Genomic DNA, 17,861 nt, shown 5'->3' on the forward strand with positions numbered 1-17,861 from the left:
ACAGTTCCTCCTTTCAGAATGATCCACATCAAAGGTGATCTGAACAAGCCAGACTGGCTCAGCAGGTGCAGGATCAACAACTCTGAGTGGTGCCTGAATCAAGAGATTTTCAATCAGATTGTTTAGACATTTGGGCTCCCTTCAGTTGACCCATTTGTGAATCATACAACTACAAAAAGGCTAAAATACTTCACAGACTCCAGAGCCCTGGAGACAGATGCCTTATCATACACTTGGCCTCAGGACCTACTTTATACATTTCCATCCTTTCTTCTACTATAGATGAGTTGAGGCGACAGTAATTCTTATAACGCTTCATTGGCCATAGAGACCTTAATTCTCAGACCGGATAGTGCTGAAACCAGAATCCCCACTCCAGCTTCCGTAGAGGCCAGACATCCTCTTGCAAAGTTCCCTTCTACATCCAGACACAAAACAGCTTCAACTAATAGCCTATCTAGTGAGACTGAAATGCTAGAATCGCTCTGTCCTCCAGACTCAAGACATTGCTTTCATCTAGGAGGTTATTGACACTCAAAGCATACTCCTCTGTCTGCTCCAGATTCTACAACTGATGCAAATCCCAGAGATCCTGGAATTCCAGCTATTCCGTTTTTTCTCCAAGAAGGCACAGTCAGAGCCCTTCTGCCTAGTATCGTGCATTAGGTGTCGGCTCTTAGTAGCAAGCTATTCACAGGATCCTCAGGCTCTCCTGCAGACAGTCTATGGGTAGCCAGATTCCTTCAGGCCATCCAACTAGCCAGACCATTGGTCAGGCCACTTCTTACAAAATGGGACCTTCCATTAGTTTTGTGGGCCTTGACAAGCCATCCCTTCAAGCCTTTGACTTCAGTGTCGGCTTTTTATTTATCCAGTAAGACTTGTTTCTTAGTAGTTGCCACATCTGTCAGGCAAATGTTGGAGCTGGCAGCCTTATCTACACAAGAGCCTTACAACATGCTCCATGAGGACAGTCTGGTGCCCTGGATACCCAGAATCCTTTCTTCCTAAGGTGAATTCCTCCTTCCTCAAGAAGTGATGTTGCTTTTCTGCAAAACAGAGAATTTCTTATCAATATTTTTTTTCTGATAGCAGCATCTTCCACAATTCTAGCCACACTAGATGGCTCATGAGGCAAGGGTCAGTATTAAGTGGAATCATTACCCTAGGACCATTTTTCCTTGCTCTAATGTGCATAGTTATTTCCTTGTCTCTGGAATATCTTGTTATTAATGATGTTTTACAGCTTGGGAAGAACTCATCAGGCTAGAATCTTGATGAAGTATAGTCTTTTATGACACTGCTGTGCTTCCGCTAATATAGAAAAGGAAAACTTCCCTCTGTATATTCCCCAGGTGGCCTTGGTACATCTGTTTGTGATTCCCTGAGCATATTGCTGTGAGAAGTTAGAAAATGGCATTTCAGCAGAGGATATAGAAGTACTTAGAGAAGCTACAATGAAACTAAAGCTTTTAGTCTGGATATCAAAGTACAATTCAAAGGTAATTGAAAAAATAATTAACAATGAGCAACGGAAATCTGTGTCCAGAGCATTTTTAATAAAAAGGCTTAAAATCAGAAAAAAGGGTTTACCTATTGTTTCTTGCTACTTATTTTTTAATGATTGAATAATTATTGATCAGTTAATATTTGTTTATTGCTCTGAAAATGTAAAATGTTAAGCCCTATATATAACGTGCCAAATATTATTATTTATCATTATTAATTAGATTTCCTTATGTATTGCACAACAGTTGTATGAATAATTAGTACTGTTTTTGCTAGGGGAGAATAAGTTTTGGAACACTCAGATGCATTTTTAAGGCTAGTCTCAAAATCCTTTCACACACACACACACTTCCCACCCCCCACCCCCCCGGGCTTATCTAGTTTATTTGAGGTTTTGCATTTTGCGTTATTCTTTTATAGATCGTAAAATGCTTTGGGACATGTTACTGTATGTGAACTGTGCAATGCAAGAGCAGATTGTATGGTATTGACAGTGAATGCAAGAACGTGTGTGCTTCTTAAAACACCGCTGTTAGTGGATCTATCTCTATAAATAAGCTGCAGTTGTGATGTGTGGTCACATCAAAGTGGTAGAGAGTTTTCATTGATTTTGAAAAGTAGGAGCAACCAAACGCCTGTAAAAAATGCAAAAATAAAATCTGCATCCAATTTGCTTTCATATTTTAAATAGTATATTTAAGGTTTGGAAAAAGTTGCCAGAAGGAGTTGTCCTTTTCAGAGCAATCTGTGTAGAGCATTTCATGTTTCTAACATGGCCGAGCACTGTACTGCTGTAAGTATGTTCACATGCGTACCCCCTTTAACCACAGAAGCACAACATTATAGCAAGTGGGCATACACTTGCCTGCTTCATTTATTCTTTCTGCCATCGTTCAATCGTGACAAACACTGAAGACAGACCTCAGACAAAAGAGAAATAAAGGAATATATCACCTGAAAAGGAACAGTGGGATTAAAAAAAAATGGAGGGTCATTATAGGTAGGCTACAATTCCAGTGCCATGGTTTACTACCACTTCCTGCGACAAAATGGTGGCCTACTGTCCCAGTAGGGGTCATTAGATTCTGGGTAGCACTTCTTCCATTAGACCCTAAACACCCTATCAAAACACCTTTTGAGAATTTTTGCTCGTATCGCTCCTAATCAAGCATTCTAGCAGCAATTCCAGGCCGGAATCCTGCAAAGAATTAGGTATTTACATATGCTTATTACTGTACATAGTCCCCTACTATTGCTGTTTCCATTCAGTTACACATGTCTGTGTTGGACTTAAAGCTTAGAATTTATAAAGCAACACGAATACCTGCAAAAAGGTCTAAAAGCCTGGTTTACAATCTTCCACATAAAACACCAGTGAGATTATAAATGGGAGTATACAAAAGTATGAATTCAAGATTGAGCTCCTAGGTTGAGATTTTCAAGGTTGCTTAAAGTTAATGGGAAATGGGCTTCCAATTCTTTGTAGTGGCTTTGAAAGTTTCAGCCCCCTCATGTCTAATGCTGTACCTCTTGGAAGAGAATGGTGAAAGTGGAAAGAAGAGCATGGTCAAGGAAGGAAGAATGGTAAAGGATTAGAATTTGAGTACAAGCTTGGTAAAGGCCTGGGAATCAAGCCAAAGGTTCTTAGAGTGGGAGCAGGGAGCAAAGTGTGAATCGTTTTGCGGATACAGACTAACATGGCTGCTACTCTGAAACAAACTATGACATAGCGTGTTTTCTCTGGGGCCATGGGCAGAATGCTCAGGGCACAAAAAGCCTCTGAGCAGATAATTAAGCCCCAGAACCCCGAGATGCTGGTAGGGAAGGGTGATTTTGATGGCTTTTCCCTACTTTGTGTGCATTAGTGAAAGCTTTTGTTTAAAGCTAGTGCTGTTGATTTGTGCATGTTCCCTGTGCACTGGTATTCATGAAGTCAAAGGTTAAATACCCTACAGTGTTCAAAGTACATAAATGATGCTATTTTAGTTATGTACCCTACATTTTTTCTTAAAAGGTTTTTATGATTAAAGTTGGGGGGAAATTTCATTTCAACAACAATAAAGTAATATTCAGGACCAATTTCTGCCTGCCTCATTCAAGTGACTAGTTACCTTAACCTTGTGGTGGGATCTTAAGAACAAACTTTAGCCAATCAGACTGCTCCCTGAGTCCAAATGGTGTCATAAGCAAATACACATTGTTTAAAAGAAATAGTTAATTCATTGGAACATTTCTTGGGAAACTGATTTACCCTTCAGAACTGATTGCACATTGCGATGACTGCTGCTTAAATAGGAGAGCATTAGCCAAAATTTGGCTTCATAAGAACACTTTGTCAGTGCCAAAGGGCAAAGTGTTCTTTAATGTTTAGGGCCAAATTCTTCTTGTTTTACGCCAGTGAGTAGTCCTGTTGTTAAATAGGTGTGAAATTGTAAACGCCAGTCTTTTGTTACAGAGGTTAACCAGATATTAAAAGAAATAAGGCAAGTGAAATGCAGGAAATTCTTTTAAATGTTTATAATTATTTTAAAATAATTTTTATTTTATAAAGAGGAAAAAAGGGTAAGAGTGTGTGTATTTATACACAATAAGGCTATATTTATAGCATGTGCTTTTCAGTACAGTAATTTTTCATATTAAATCTAATCAGACTTTATTTTGTAATAGCTTTTTCTCTTAATCAGCACAGCTGCTCCTTTGGGATGCTAAACTCTCCGCAAGAGTGTTCCAATTAAGGAGATTCTACAGTAATTCTGTGATGTCTGTCTTTGACATCGTAAGCCATATAATGTTATTTAAACAAAGAACTGTTTCCTTGTATCACTGCTGCTCATTTTAAAAGTTCATATCTTGAAAACTGGAAATTTTTTACAGAATTCTTGGATAAAATTATATAATTCTTCCATGTTGTCTCCATCAGAAGTCAGTTTAATAACAAAAGTTTTCTTCCTATGTTCTCCATTCTTATTTTAAGTATTTTATTGAATCTTTTAATAACAGTACATTGTTCCAGTCAGATTAGATCAAAGGATTATAACTTTTTCATATGAGTGAGTTATGAGTTTCTTTTGCTGTTTTTGTTGGATTTTTTTTTTCCTTTGGAGCGGAGGAGTTTGCTTGTGGTGCTGTTATTGTCAAAATGTGTATACTATGAGTGTATATGATTATATCTTTTTGTTGTTGTTGTTGTTACTGAAAGAGGTTATCCTCTTACATTAGGACATTACTAATGTGATACTATGTCACAATGCGGATACAGTGCTACCCCGAATTTGTACCAAAATTATAGTAAAATTCAATAGCCTCCCAAGGCAAAAAATGTGCATTGCTTTCTTGATCTTTACCAAAGCTATTTTAAACAAAGAGAAATAGAATAGGGTTGGGAGAATTTTTACCCCCAAACTTCCTGTAAATTATTTAATTAACTAGGTATATTGCCATTCAAATTAGAATCAAATTAGATCTATTTCCAAAAAAGTGGTTACTACTCTAGTTTGATAGCATACTCTTGCCTTTTATTTGTTTTCTATGCTCCTTTGTAATGTAATCTCTTAATGAATCTGAATCACATTATTCGAGTGAATTAATATTATTTAATGCTTCCTAATTTTATTTATTTCTAGCACTTATGCAGCTATTCCCATTAAGAATATGATTTGCATGTTAAAAGTTGGTTAGATAAAAGTCTTTCTAATAAATGGTGATTCTGTTCCACATTATGTTTTTGGAAAATGTTCAAAGTTTTTTCTTTGTGTAAAGTGCTCTCTAGAGCTAGGATATCAACCCAATCATCATCCCACCTATTGAACATCAATTTTATGGGATTTGTGGTTCAAGAACCAGTACTTTACAATGATTTATAGCAGTTAGCACATGTAAATTCAAGAGTTATAATTTGCCCTATGATGTGGATTTTATGCATTTTCTGAATTAATCTTCATTGTTTGTATGCATATTTTCTATATCCCTTTTATTACTTTATTACAATATGTATGTAACTTCATTATATTTTACTTTGCATATTACAAAAGAAGAATATTTTTAAAAAATTTAAAATCATATAAGTGCTTTATTTCTTCTTCTGTTTTTCTGGACCATACCTGTATGGCATATACTGCACCTTTAAGAAAATAATTTAAAATATAAACTATAGCGTACCATTTAACCAATCAGCTGTTTGGAGTTCTTTTAAAACAATAATTGCTGTGGGAAGATTAAACATCAGTAGCAAGAATCCATTACATACTAGTGCTCAGATTATATGATGATGGGTGCAGTATTAAAAACATCTAGATAACTGCATGCATGAAAATATTAATATTGTCATCTGGGCATAACCATTCTATATGTATAGGGGGAGTTAATTGCTATATGAATTTTGATGATGTCGTCTAAAGTATCTTAAACTGACAAAACCCTGGCATGTTTCTTAAAGTAGAATGTAAATCAAATATTTGTAAACCTCTGGTTTGTTTGAAAAATAAGCGGGATTGATTTTTGCAGATCACCATGCATAACTTAATAAAATGTGATGGTTTTAGAGACAATGAGGCTAGTTCCTTGGCTATCTTATTTAATAGTTTGTAGCATTAAGGATATCTAGCAGTGCAATTTAGAAACATTTTGTAAAACACCCTGTAACACTTGGTTGGTTGCAGCTGTCATCTATTTTTTTTTCTGGATTAAGTTTGGTCAAGATAGAAGCGGCCCCATTTTCTGGTTGTCATTTGCCCAGGAAGTAAAAGCAAATTGTAATGAGGGAATCACAGCAGGAGAACCTCCTAACAAATGAGAGGCATATATTGACTGACAGCCAGCATGCCATTTCAGTGATAAATGTATTTTTGTACACTGCTGTTCAAGGTCACTTTGTGCTCTCGTATGCTGGCTGTCAAATCATACGATTCGCATAAGTAATTGTTGATGCAGAATGGTTGATGCAAAATTATATTACCAGAAGATTAAAAGTTGTTATGTTTTATTAAGTTAATTTTTTTAGTACATGTGCTTTGACTTTATCTTGCTATTATTGAAAAGCTATTTGAAGGACAGGCAGAAAATGAATTAAAAAATAAAAGGCAAATATGCTTTTTTCTTTGCTAGTATAGTACTGAATTTTTATTGCAAGTGCCAGCATTATTTGAACGAACATACCAGTTTAATTACGAGATCTTTAGATTTAGACTTTTTTTAGTGAAAATATGTTAAAATAGCTGAACATAAATGTTTGTAGAATAAGGAGTTTGAATTATTTTTGGAATTCACATTTAGACATTTCTGAGAAAAAAATTTGTTTTTTGGTATGGCAACAAAAATTGAAGAAATTGTTTTAACATCTGTCTTTACACATAAAACTATTTAACTTTAATATGTACTTTCAATTATTTCACACTATAAAATGTGTATCTAAGCACATAACACACTGTAAGAAAATTTGACACTTTGGTATGTGTTTTGAAAGGCAAGTGAGAGAACCAGAAAGGTAGAATTTACTAGACACAAGCAAAGAAGACAGAAACAGAATATCTGTAGAAAGTGAGCTTTCTTAAAACAAAGACATCAAACTTAATTATATCAGATTATTATTATTATTTATATACTGCAATGGCACACGGATAAAGAGTGTTTTCCAGATGAGATATTTTAAAAACCTAAACCCCAAAATCCCTTTTTTAGGAAATACAGTACAGGGAATATGGGGAGCCAGGGCTGGGGATGGTTGTGGAGAGACAAAACTATAGCTGGTATAAGGGGAAAAGAGAACCTCTCAAGTTTCTTCCATGGGAACTTAATGTATTGAACATTCAAGTTATTTTGTTGCATTGTCTTGTGGGGTTTTTTGTTTTGCTTACAATACAGTCATGATCATGTGCAGAAATGGCAGTGGTGATGGACACCTGTGGTGTTAGTGGAATACTACCCAAAATAAATGAATTTTGAGGAAGGATTTGAAGACAGAGAGTGAATTTTTAAATTAGGGCTGATGGCTGTAGATACAGCGGAAGATAGGGCCCTTAGTTGTAAATTGCTTTTCAGTTGCATGAAAAAAAAGATGAACAGATCTACTGTAGGTTGGTGGAAGCTGGAACACAGAATTCTTAAGTTTTGCATTACTCAAAATCCACCATACTTATGGGGTGGTTGTTTTTGTTTTTGTGATTATTTTTAGTATTTTACATGTAAAAATATTTATTGAAAATAACTATATCATACCCACTACAAGTTAGTAGTGTAGCGTTGTTGCAATTAGAAAGCTGTGCAAAGTTAGTGTGGGGGTGTGCTATAACACTATACTAGTGATCTGTAAAGATCTTCTGGATCACAGGAATCTTTAGACTATGGGCTAATCTTAATCAGACACAGCTACAGCAAGCTACTATTTGAAATCAAAGGTCAATTCCATAATGGAATATTGATTACTTCCTAAACCATGTTTTGTAGATCCAGATATACCAGTCAGTTGTAGGTATGTATCATACGTAAATGTAAGGGTATAAGTTACCAGTAAATTAAATTATGTGTTCTGAAATTATAGAAAATTTGGCAGAAATCTGTAGAAATACACGGAATTGGGTAATAAAACAGGTTCAGCATGCTAGAGACCACTACAAGAGCTCTATTACCCAGATGTGTACTACTTCTACAGATGATCCACTGAGAGATGAAAAATATGCACTGGGCCTAGCAATTTGCACTGTTCTTGGCCATAGCAACTCTAGTTGGGGACTACAAGACAGTGATCTGGAATAGGAGTTAATGTATCTTGGGTGACTTTCTTTTCTCTTACACCATATCAATGTAAATGACATTGACGATAATCTTAAATTAGGGGATCTGTTTGTCATACTGATTCTAATACATATCATCAGTTAACAATAAAGGGAATTATTAGACCCACTTCTGATGATATATGTAAATGGCAATGTGTGGGTGAGGCTTCTGAGGGGATAGTGAAATCATTTATTTAGGCTGTAGTATGCTGTTGACACTTACCTATACATCTTTGTTTTCTGTCATCTAGGAATCTTGTTGGCTCCTGGATTGTTTCAGAATGGCCAGATAGCAGTTTCAGCCAAAACATTTGTTTTCATAGTCAATTGGGGCTACAAGTTGTGACCTTTCCTATCATATACAGACATCACCATCATTGCCCATTCTTTCATCACCTCCAGATTGCCGTAATGCAATGCACTCTGAATAAGGCTATACCTGATGATAACTCAGCAACTTCAGCTTGTACAAAACGCATCCGTTTGCTTATTTAACAGTGTTTCACACAAAGAGCATATTGTATTTATGCTCCATAGGTTCTCTGGTTTTCCAATGCATTTTTAGTGCAATTCCAAGGATTGGTTTTGACTTTCAAAGCTCTTTATGGTTTGGTTTCTGTTCTCAGTGCTTTACATTCACATTAAAATTCAGCTGGGACATAATGGAGACTGCTGGTTGAAATGTCAAATAAGATTATTTGGTTTGCTTGTGTGGTATGGGAAAATCTCATGCATGGGCTGTGCACCAGAATGGCAAGACCTCCGGAGGGGTTTACAAACAACTGTAGGTGGATCGCCACCACCCTTTCTTTCTTTATGGCTAGATGGGAGAGGGAACTCCCCAAACTTTTCTTTTATAATATGGGGTCATGATGTAGCAAAGGTTGAGAACCTCTAATCTAGAGGATCTTGCTTGTTTGATTCAGACTTCTTTATTGATTAGCAAAAAGAAAAGGAGTACTAGTGGCACCTTAGAGACTAACCAATTTATTTGAGCATAAGCTTTCGTGAGCTACAGCTCACTTCATCGGATGCGTTCTTTCATGAGCTACAGCTCACTTCATCGGATGCATTCAGTGGATCCACTGAATTGGTTATAAATTGGTTAGTCTCTAAGGTGCCACTAGTACTTTCTTTTTGCGAATACAAACTAACATGGCTGCTACTCGGAAACCTGTCTTTCTTGATTAGGTGTGCTCTAGATTTGGGGGTATTTTTTACTGCAAAGTGAACTAAGTTTTTATGCAAGCTGAGGTTCTCAGGGAGGTCAAGTGTCCTTTATCGTCACCAAAATGTCAAGAGATTGTGTCTCACTCTTCCAGACATGGACTTTGGTATAATGAGCCATGCCATTGTGACCTAGACTGCATTGCTATTGTAATGTGTTTTATTTAGTGTACCACTGAAAACCAGATGTATATTGCTGCTCTTGCAGAGCACATCAACATGACTGCTCAAGGGGATTTGCCCCCAAAATCAGTGTCACTGGCTGGTTGTTAATGAGAGAGCTTCACAGTCTTCTCATTTTTAATGTGCAAATAACCAGTCTATACAAGGATTGATTTGCTCTATCTCCTTTGGTGGAAGTGGAGACCTGGAACTGCCTAACTTCCCAAGCTACAAGCAGTAGACAATGTGTTCTTGCGGGACGGGGGGACTGTCTGATCTCTTCCTGCTTAATATTTGGTCAAAGCACATAGGTGGCACAGTTCAGGCTAGGTTTCCAGACTTTTCTTATGTATGTGTTTGGATTATAATACTTCTGTGTGATGCATTTGGGTACGTTGCTTTCCTTGATAACGCAATATCATTTCCTTTCTGTTCATACACCCACAGGGTTTTGGGAATAGATATCCATAATGTGATGTATGTTTCTGCAGTAACGCAGTAGTTACATTAATATCCAGTTCTGTATTTAAAATACTTTTTTCAACTGCTGGTTAAAATAAAATACTTTAGAATATTGCTGCAGTGGAATTCAACACTTAGCACAGGTATTTACCTTTGACAGAACAATTTACTTTATTGTAGAGTTTGGGAAATATCAGACCTTGAAATGGGTGTTCATAGCTTCCATATATGATGTGCTTTAGTACAGCAACACAGGCAGGTGCAGAAGTCAAATAGTCTCCCAGGAGCATCCCCCATTTAGAAAAAGAACAAATCAATTCATTGGGCAGAGGGATACGACACACAGCTGCACTTTGTCCCACTGTATTTTTTGTTCAAAATAAACGGTATCCGTGAACCAGTGCCACTGTTAAATGCACAGATATTAGATTTTTCCATAACATTCTGTAACTAATTCCAAGCAGAAAACATACCCATTTTGAGTGTAATCCAAAAGGCAAAAAAACTAAACAAATATTTTATCATGCACTTCCTTATGGAAGCAACAGAGGCACACATCCTTCCAGGTAGCCTTTAGCATAGCAATAAAATTGCCTCGGCCGGCCAGCCAAGCCTAAAAAGCAAGAACATTGGTTCAAATAAAATATTTCTGATTGAGCTGCATAGATTTTGTGATATGCTTATTTACCTGACAAGTAAATAAAAGGGTGAGCATTGCCAAATGCACATTGAATAAGCCACAGAAAAGGTAAATCTGTGTTTTAAAGGATTAATGTCAGCTAGGAAAGTACATAAATTAAAACATCAGAGTGATGTGGCTCCCTTAAGGACTGTAGTTATTTGGATAAATTGTCAGTGGTAAAGAGTGCAACAAGTATGCTAGTGCTATTGATTTTCACCTTTGTATTACCAAAACATTTTTCATTGACACATATTAATTGCTTGTTAAGTGCTAAAGAGTTTGATGGTCTAAATATTGAATCCTATAATTAATTGGCCTTTTAGTTTTCCTTATCATTAAGCAATAGTGATTACATTAAAGGCACAAGGGTTTGCTTAAGTCGACATATCTTGTATGTGATGTACAGTAAGAAAATATTACTATAGATTCCTAATACACGACCTCTTGTAAGTGCAGTATATCTTACTTTCTGTTGTCATGTAAGCTACTGTACTTTCCCACCATCAATTATAGGGTGCATCTTCCTATTGTAATTCAAGTTATAATGTTACAAACCCAGTTCTCAATAGGGAGATTATAATGTAGCCATTTAATGCCAAGTTTTAGCCTGATACGCACAGAGACTTTCAGTGCAGAAACAATAATTATACTGTGCATATTTTTCAGAAAATAGTTTAAACGGTTATGCGTTTCTAATTCTAGTATTTTTTATTGCACGATAATAGCAAAAAGATATTTTCAAAATTAAGTTGTTTTGGCACTTAAGCCAAATTTTTCAAACAGGTTTTCCTAAACTCAGGAAATAAATCTGTTTTTAACCACCTAATGGCTTGAGCCTGAGTTTATTGAAATCAGTAGCAAACTCCCATTTACTTACATGGTGCAGGGTCAGGCCTTTAGTGGCCTAACTTTCAGAAGCGCTGATCATTTACCGCTCCCACTGAAGTCATTAAGATCTGTAGGTACTTGGGCACAGCACTTTTGAATATTGGTTTAGTTGCATCAATTTAGGCATCCAAACGTGAAGAAGTTTCTTAGGGCTGCAACTTGGGAGCCATCATCAGCACCATCCTCTCTTGCCCTGTATACTCAGGCTGTATCTAAATCTTCCCTAATACTTCTAAAATATGTCCTTTTTTTCTGTCTAGATGGGCAAACTTTAATCCAGAATCTCTCACCTGACACATTGTAACCTCTTCTCCAGGATCCCTGAACCATCACTCCATTCTGCCCATACAAAAGCAACTGCTAAGATCATCTTCCTTACAGGTTGCTTTGATCAAACGGTAGAACCTCAGAGTTACGGACACCTCAGAAATGGAGGTTGTCCCTGACTCTGAAATGTTCATAACGGTGAACAACGTGCAGTTCAGGCTCCAGTCCCAGCAGCTGATGCTCCAAGCCAGGTTCCAGCAGCTGCTGAACTCCCTCCTCAGTGCCAACAGCTTAATTGCAGGCAGCTTCTTTCCCTGGGTCAGACTGCAACCTTGTCCCCCTCCCAGCCGGGGGAGGTGGGTGAAAATAGTGCTTCCCCCCACCCCCGGGACGGGGGAGGGAGGCGGGGTGAAAGCCCCCAGTGCTGCTCCTGCTCTGCCAGCTGCCTTGGGCTGGCAGTTCAAGCGTCTTCACTCCTAGACGTAAGTGGGTGCTGGGGGGTGGGGGGGGGGCGGAAGCAGCCCAGATGTGCCTGCCTTTAAGATGCAATACAGGCACAGTACTGTACAGTGTTTGCTTTTTCTTTTTTTTTTGTCTCCACTGCTGCCTGATTGGTTACTCCCGGTTTCACATGATGTCCGGTTAACCGGTCAGTCCGTAATTCTGGTTTTCATATCTTTGAGGTTCTATCTACTGTATTAACTTTTTCTCTCACTGGATGCCCTTGTTTCACCGAACCAAGTTCAAACTTCTTGTCCTACCTTTCAAGACCCTTCACAATTCTGCCCCTCTTTATTTGACTACTCTTGTCTCCTACTGTGCCAGTTTAATCTCCTACTGTCTACCAGCAGTGCCTGTCTTGTCTGACCCTTTGTCAGCTTCTCAGGCAAACGTTTTCATGACTGCTTCCATCCTGCTCTTGAGTGTCCAATGTCCTCCCCTAACTGATGCATATGCTACTATTCTGTACTGCAGATCTCGCCTTAAGAATAACTTTGCAGTGATGCCTATAAGAAATCAGTCAATTTATAATTATTTAAGTATTCATAATTATAAAAAAAAATTGCAGTTGTGTATAGATATATTTAAAAACTGTATCCGCCTTGCCAAGTATTTTTGATGTCACTTGCCTTCTCAGATTGTGAGATCTTTAGGTAGAGTGCAACATCGAGCACAAAGGAGCCCCAGTTCTGCTTTGAACTCCAGGCACTGCCTTAATGTAAATATTAAGTAATACCCCACTGTGAATTTGGCCCAAGTAAAGCTACATAAAAAGTATTTAACTGAGATATGGAGAGTTGTGTCTTGCTGAAGATCACACAGCAAGTCAGTGGCAGGGACAGGAGTAGAATCCAAGGCTCCTGACTCTGGGTCTTATGCACATAAAAATTGCATATAGGTTTTTACTTTAGCTAGAAGATGATGATGGATGTGATTGTAATGTTGAAGTCCATTTGAGTTTTGCCCAAGTTAGGAGTCCAGACTAGGCCTTGGAAAGATCTTTGGTTGTATGGGTTTACAGGAAATATATTTCATTACAACTGTTTGTGAATTGTATATCTACTGCTGTGCGGATTACAGATTATAGTTTAAAGCAGCATTTCTCAAACTGTGGTCCGTGGACCTGAGGGTACTCCAGGGCATCTGCCGGCCCAACTGATCAACTCATCCCCCTCCCTCTCTCAACTCCACCCCCTCCCTCCCAGTACCTTCTGCATGCCACTGAACAACTGTTCCCCAGTGTGCAGGAGGCACTGAGAGGGAGGGGGAGGAGCGGGAATGGAGCGTGCTCAGGGGAGGGGGCAAAAAGAGACAGGGGAGGGGTGGACCTTTGGGGGAAGGGGTGGAGTGGAGGCAGGGCCTTGTACTGAGTGGGGAGCTTTGGGGTCTGCAAAAAAATTTAAATCAAAATGGGGGTCCTCGGGTTGCTAAAGTTTGAGAACCGCGGGTTTAAAGTATATGTGAAAAAATGTTATGTACCACTAGTGGTTGAGTATTATGCCTTTTAAATAATTCCTTTACATTTCATCTACTACAAAAGGTTTGAACTTTTAATTAACATTTTTTATGGCAGTGGTCCAAAAGATTTTAATTGCATGCTGCTAATTTAATCAAGTTTGGACATAAATGATTATGTCGATCAGTGGGAAAGGAACAGTGCTGCAAGCCTGTGTGTCCCAAGAGCTTTCCCATTTTCAGAAGGGCAAGTGGTGATAAAACATGCCAAGTACGTGCTTTGTTGGGAGATGTGTACTGTAGTTTTTGGCAGTCATAAGTCTTTTTTACTTTTTAAGCCTAAATACCTTTTTAAATATTAGAAACTTGAAATTCTAATATAAAATCCTATGTATTTTAAGACTTACTTAAATATGCATTTTCCATTATTTGTAGATTTTTTTTAGTATGAGCACTAAATTCACTAAAAATATAGGTTTCAGAGTAACAGCCATGTTAGTCTGTATTCGCAAAAAGAATTTTTTACTAAAAATATAAAAGATATTAAAAATATCAAATTGTATTATTGGAAGGTAGCAAAGTAGAACAAAGTTTAGGCCGTGCAACTATTTACGTAATAAAAATAACTTAGTTTGACAGGTTAGTTTGCCCATAAAAGAATTATTACTCCCACTTAACAATAAACTCCCAAGTAAATATTTTAGACATTCAGTTTAAAGCTGATTTTTTTAACCTAAGTATTATACTTTAAAAAGCAATTCAATTAAAGCCATATTTTGTTAAGATACCTGACAAATGGCTTTGATTTGATTTAAAAACTGCAAGTTGGCGAGGGATTTGTTTCTGAAATGATTTAATTCAATTTTATAGGCTGAGAGATTGAAGCACATTGAAAAGAAATTGTCAAAATATTTAAAACAGAAATGTTGACTGAAAAGCACACACCTAAGTTTACATTGACTCGAATGGTTTTGGTGCTCTCTCTGGATATTTGATGGGTTTACATCATTTTTGTAAATAAGAATGTACATAACAGACCGTAGAGGCTTCAAATGATCTCTCCTGGTCTTTGGGACAATTAGATATGAAAATGGCCTAAATACAAATTTACACAAAAATAGATTCCTTGTTGGGACTCTGGTATTGCTTTGCTGAATTTGAGACAGAGAGAGGGCAGGGGTGTCTTTTTCTGGCCAAAGTTTAGGAGATTTAACACTTGGAGACACAGTGCTTAATAATAATAATTAATAATTAATACCTTGCTCTTATGTAGTTCTTTTCATTCTTATAGCACCTTTTGTCCTGTGCTTGATCCTGCACCCCTTGAGCATCCAAAATGCTCAGTGATGTCACTGGGAGTTTTAATTGTGCAAGGAAAATAGGCTCAGATCAGGTCTAATGCAGCGGTGTGCACCCTGTGGCCCTTGAGGCTCTAAATTCTGGCCCCCGAAAACAATTGCGTTAAGAACATTTAAGTTGTTACAAATTGAGAATGTGTTTCATTTGCTCCCACACACACACTCTCCTCCCGTCCCCAATTCTGACTCTGTTTTCCTGATTATTTTCCTCTCCTCTTGGTATGTGAATAAAGTGGAGAGGTAGGTTTCGAGAATTTCAGACTTTACTAAATTGCACTGGCCCCAGTACCTTCCTCCTCCTGCAGAGGATCTAGGCTTATTGTGAGGGAAAGTAGTTAGGGGACAAGACTTGCTTGTAGAGAATGTGGATGATTCGTAACACCTGCCAAGAATCGTCTAGGAGTACTTGGTCCTGCCTCAGCATAGGAGGCTGGATCAGATGACCTCTTGAGGATCCTTCCAGCCCTATATATCTGTGATTCTGTGATTTGTTGGCTCTGAAATCAACCTCTTTTGTATACTTGTTAGGATGGAGATTTTCCTTTGCAGTGACCTGCAAATACATTTTCATTTGCTGATGGGAGACCTACTGAGAAGGAGTGATTTCTAAAAACGTACCTGTGCCTTTTGGGTATTCAAGCAAGCACATAGGTGCCAAGGCAAAACATGTATTGTAGTAGCAGGAATACCCATTCTGAGTGCAAGTGAAGGTTTTTCTGTATACAAAGTGGCACACTGTCAAACTTTGTCGGTGTAGTTTCTGGGGCTTGTTTGAAAATTTAGTCTTGAGCATTTTTCTCATTTGTTATTGTAATGTGATCACGTGTTCCTCCAAATAGCACCTTTCTTGTTTCATATAACAGAGAATGGAGTGTGCTTACTGTCTGTAAGCTTCAAAAATATTGATTGCTGTCATGGTAATGGTTATAGTGAATTTTATGGTGACATTTCAGATTTAAATATATCATGTCATATGTTCTTTCCTTGAATTACTGCTACCATGGGATGATAAACTCCTACTGTAAAAATGTGTCATGTTAATGTTGTGCAAAGACTCTATCTGGTCCAGTAATTTAATTATTTCATTTTATTTTAAATTATTTTTTTCTTTCTGCATCCTCTGATTTACATTTGTTTAATTATGGTAGATAAACATAGACTCCTATTCTATCTTATCTTATCTAAGAAGCTTTTTGAGCCATATAAATTGTCAAAAGCCATTCATGGATACTGACTCCAGAGCAGGTGGAGGAAAGGTCAGTTCTGCTACACAGAAGTCAAAGAAAAAAAACTGCACCAAGAGGAGATCTCATGCAAATAACCTACCAACATCTTACTATGGGCCTCTCCACTCCTGATGTTCTCTGGTCCTCTGAAGAGCAGTGATAACTACCTCCAGCAGCCCAAGATAGGAAAAAAAATATAAGCACCAGTCATGGTCAAAGGCATGGTTTGGTTTGGCTTTTAAAGAGTACATGTCGTTAAGGATCAGGGAGAAAGAGGTTAACTTCTAATCATGAAAGACGGAGGGGGGTGATGGGGGATGGGGAGAGGGGGGTTCCTATTGGGATTACATGAGAATCATTCAACAACCCTCACCCTATTTGAGAAAGCTTCTTGATTGCCTCTTCTCTCCCCAATGTCCCATTTGCCGTTTCTTTAAGTGAGAGAAAACTGCATATGGTGGTTCTTTTTTCTGCGGCTAACAGAAATGAAACCCAGTGAGAGAGACTTCCCTCCCCCACACCGCCTTTGAAGGTGTATACCAGCTGGCAGAATGTCAGTCAACTTGTAAATAATCATTGTTAGGACAACAGAAAATGTATTCAATATGCTCTGGGCCTCTCCAAAGGTCATAGCCCTGAGTCTAATGTCCACATATAATAATCAAGCAGGATGGGGTCTGTGATTGTAGTACTGGAAATGGTGGTCCTAATTTGCTATCATCTAATTCCTAATTTGACATTACACAGCAACTGGAACCCCTGGCAATAGGCAGGAGACATCGTTACTGAATAGCTGTGGGAATCCACATTATTTCTCCACACCAGCTGTCACAAAAAGATGCTGTATCCTTCATACTACATATTTATACAGAGGGGAAGAGAATGTTGGGGAGCTATGCAAAAATATTATCTGCAGATTCATTGGAATTCAGCATTCTCCAAAGATATACAAGATATAGGTGAAAAATTCTCCAAGATTTCAAACATAAGGCATGAGATTTGGAAGCTGAGTAACAAGAAAGAACCACTGATCATGTGACTATAAAGCTGTAGACGGGATATAGGTAACAGGTATAGGTCTAATCTCCTTCGCAGCAGATGAAGGTTGGCAAGTAAATGCTTGAAATTGTTCCACCAAAGGTTTCTGGACAGTCAGCTTCTGAATCTCATGCTTGACATTTTAAACCAAGATTAAGCACTATTACTACAAATAGCCAAGAGAAGAATAATTCCCTTTTCTTCTAGTTAAGGTCGTAATTTTGAAAGTCTGAACCTTTTTCTACTATTCGATCAGAACATTTCTTCAGAATCCCTGAAAATGGACAAATGTTCACTTACTTATATGCAAAACCAC

The 17,861-nt window shown here is 37.7% G+C and overlaps 1 protein-coding gene across 6 annotated transcripts in view; it reads left to right on the forward strand.

The window, feature by feature from the left end:
- Positions 1 to 17,861, forward strand: part of WDR7 (WD repeat domain 7) — a 385,388-nt gene that overhangs the window by 357,592 nt on the left and 9,935 nt on the right. The gene's annotated exons all lie outside the window — the stretch shown is intronic.

This window comes from Lepidochelys kempii, chromosome 5 (genome assembly GCF_965140285.1).
Source record: "Lepidochelys kempii isolate rLepKem1 chromosome 5, rLepKem1.hap1, whole genome shotgun sequence".
Lineage (NCBI taxonomy): Eukaryota > Metazoa > Chordata > Testudines > Cheloniidae > Lepidochelys > Lepidochelys kempii.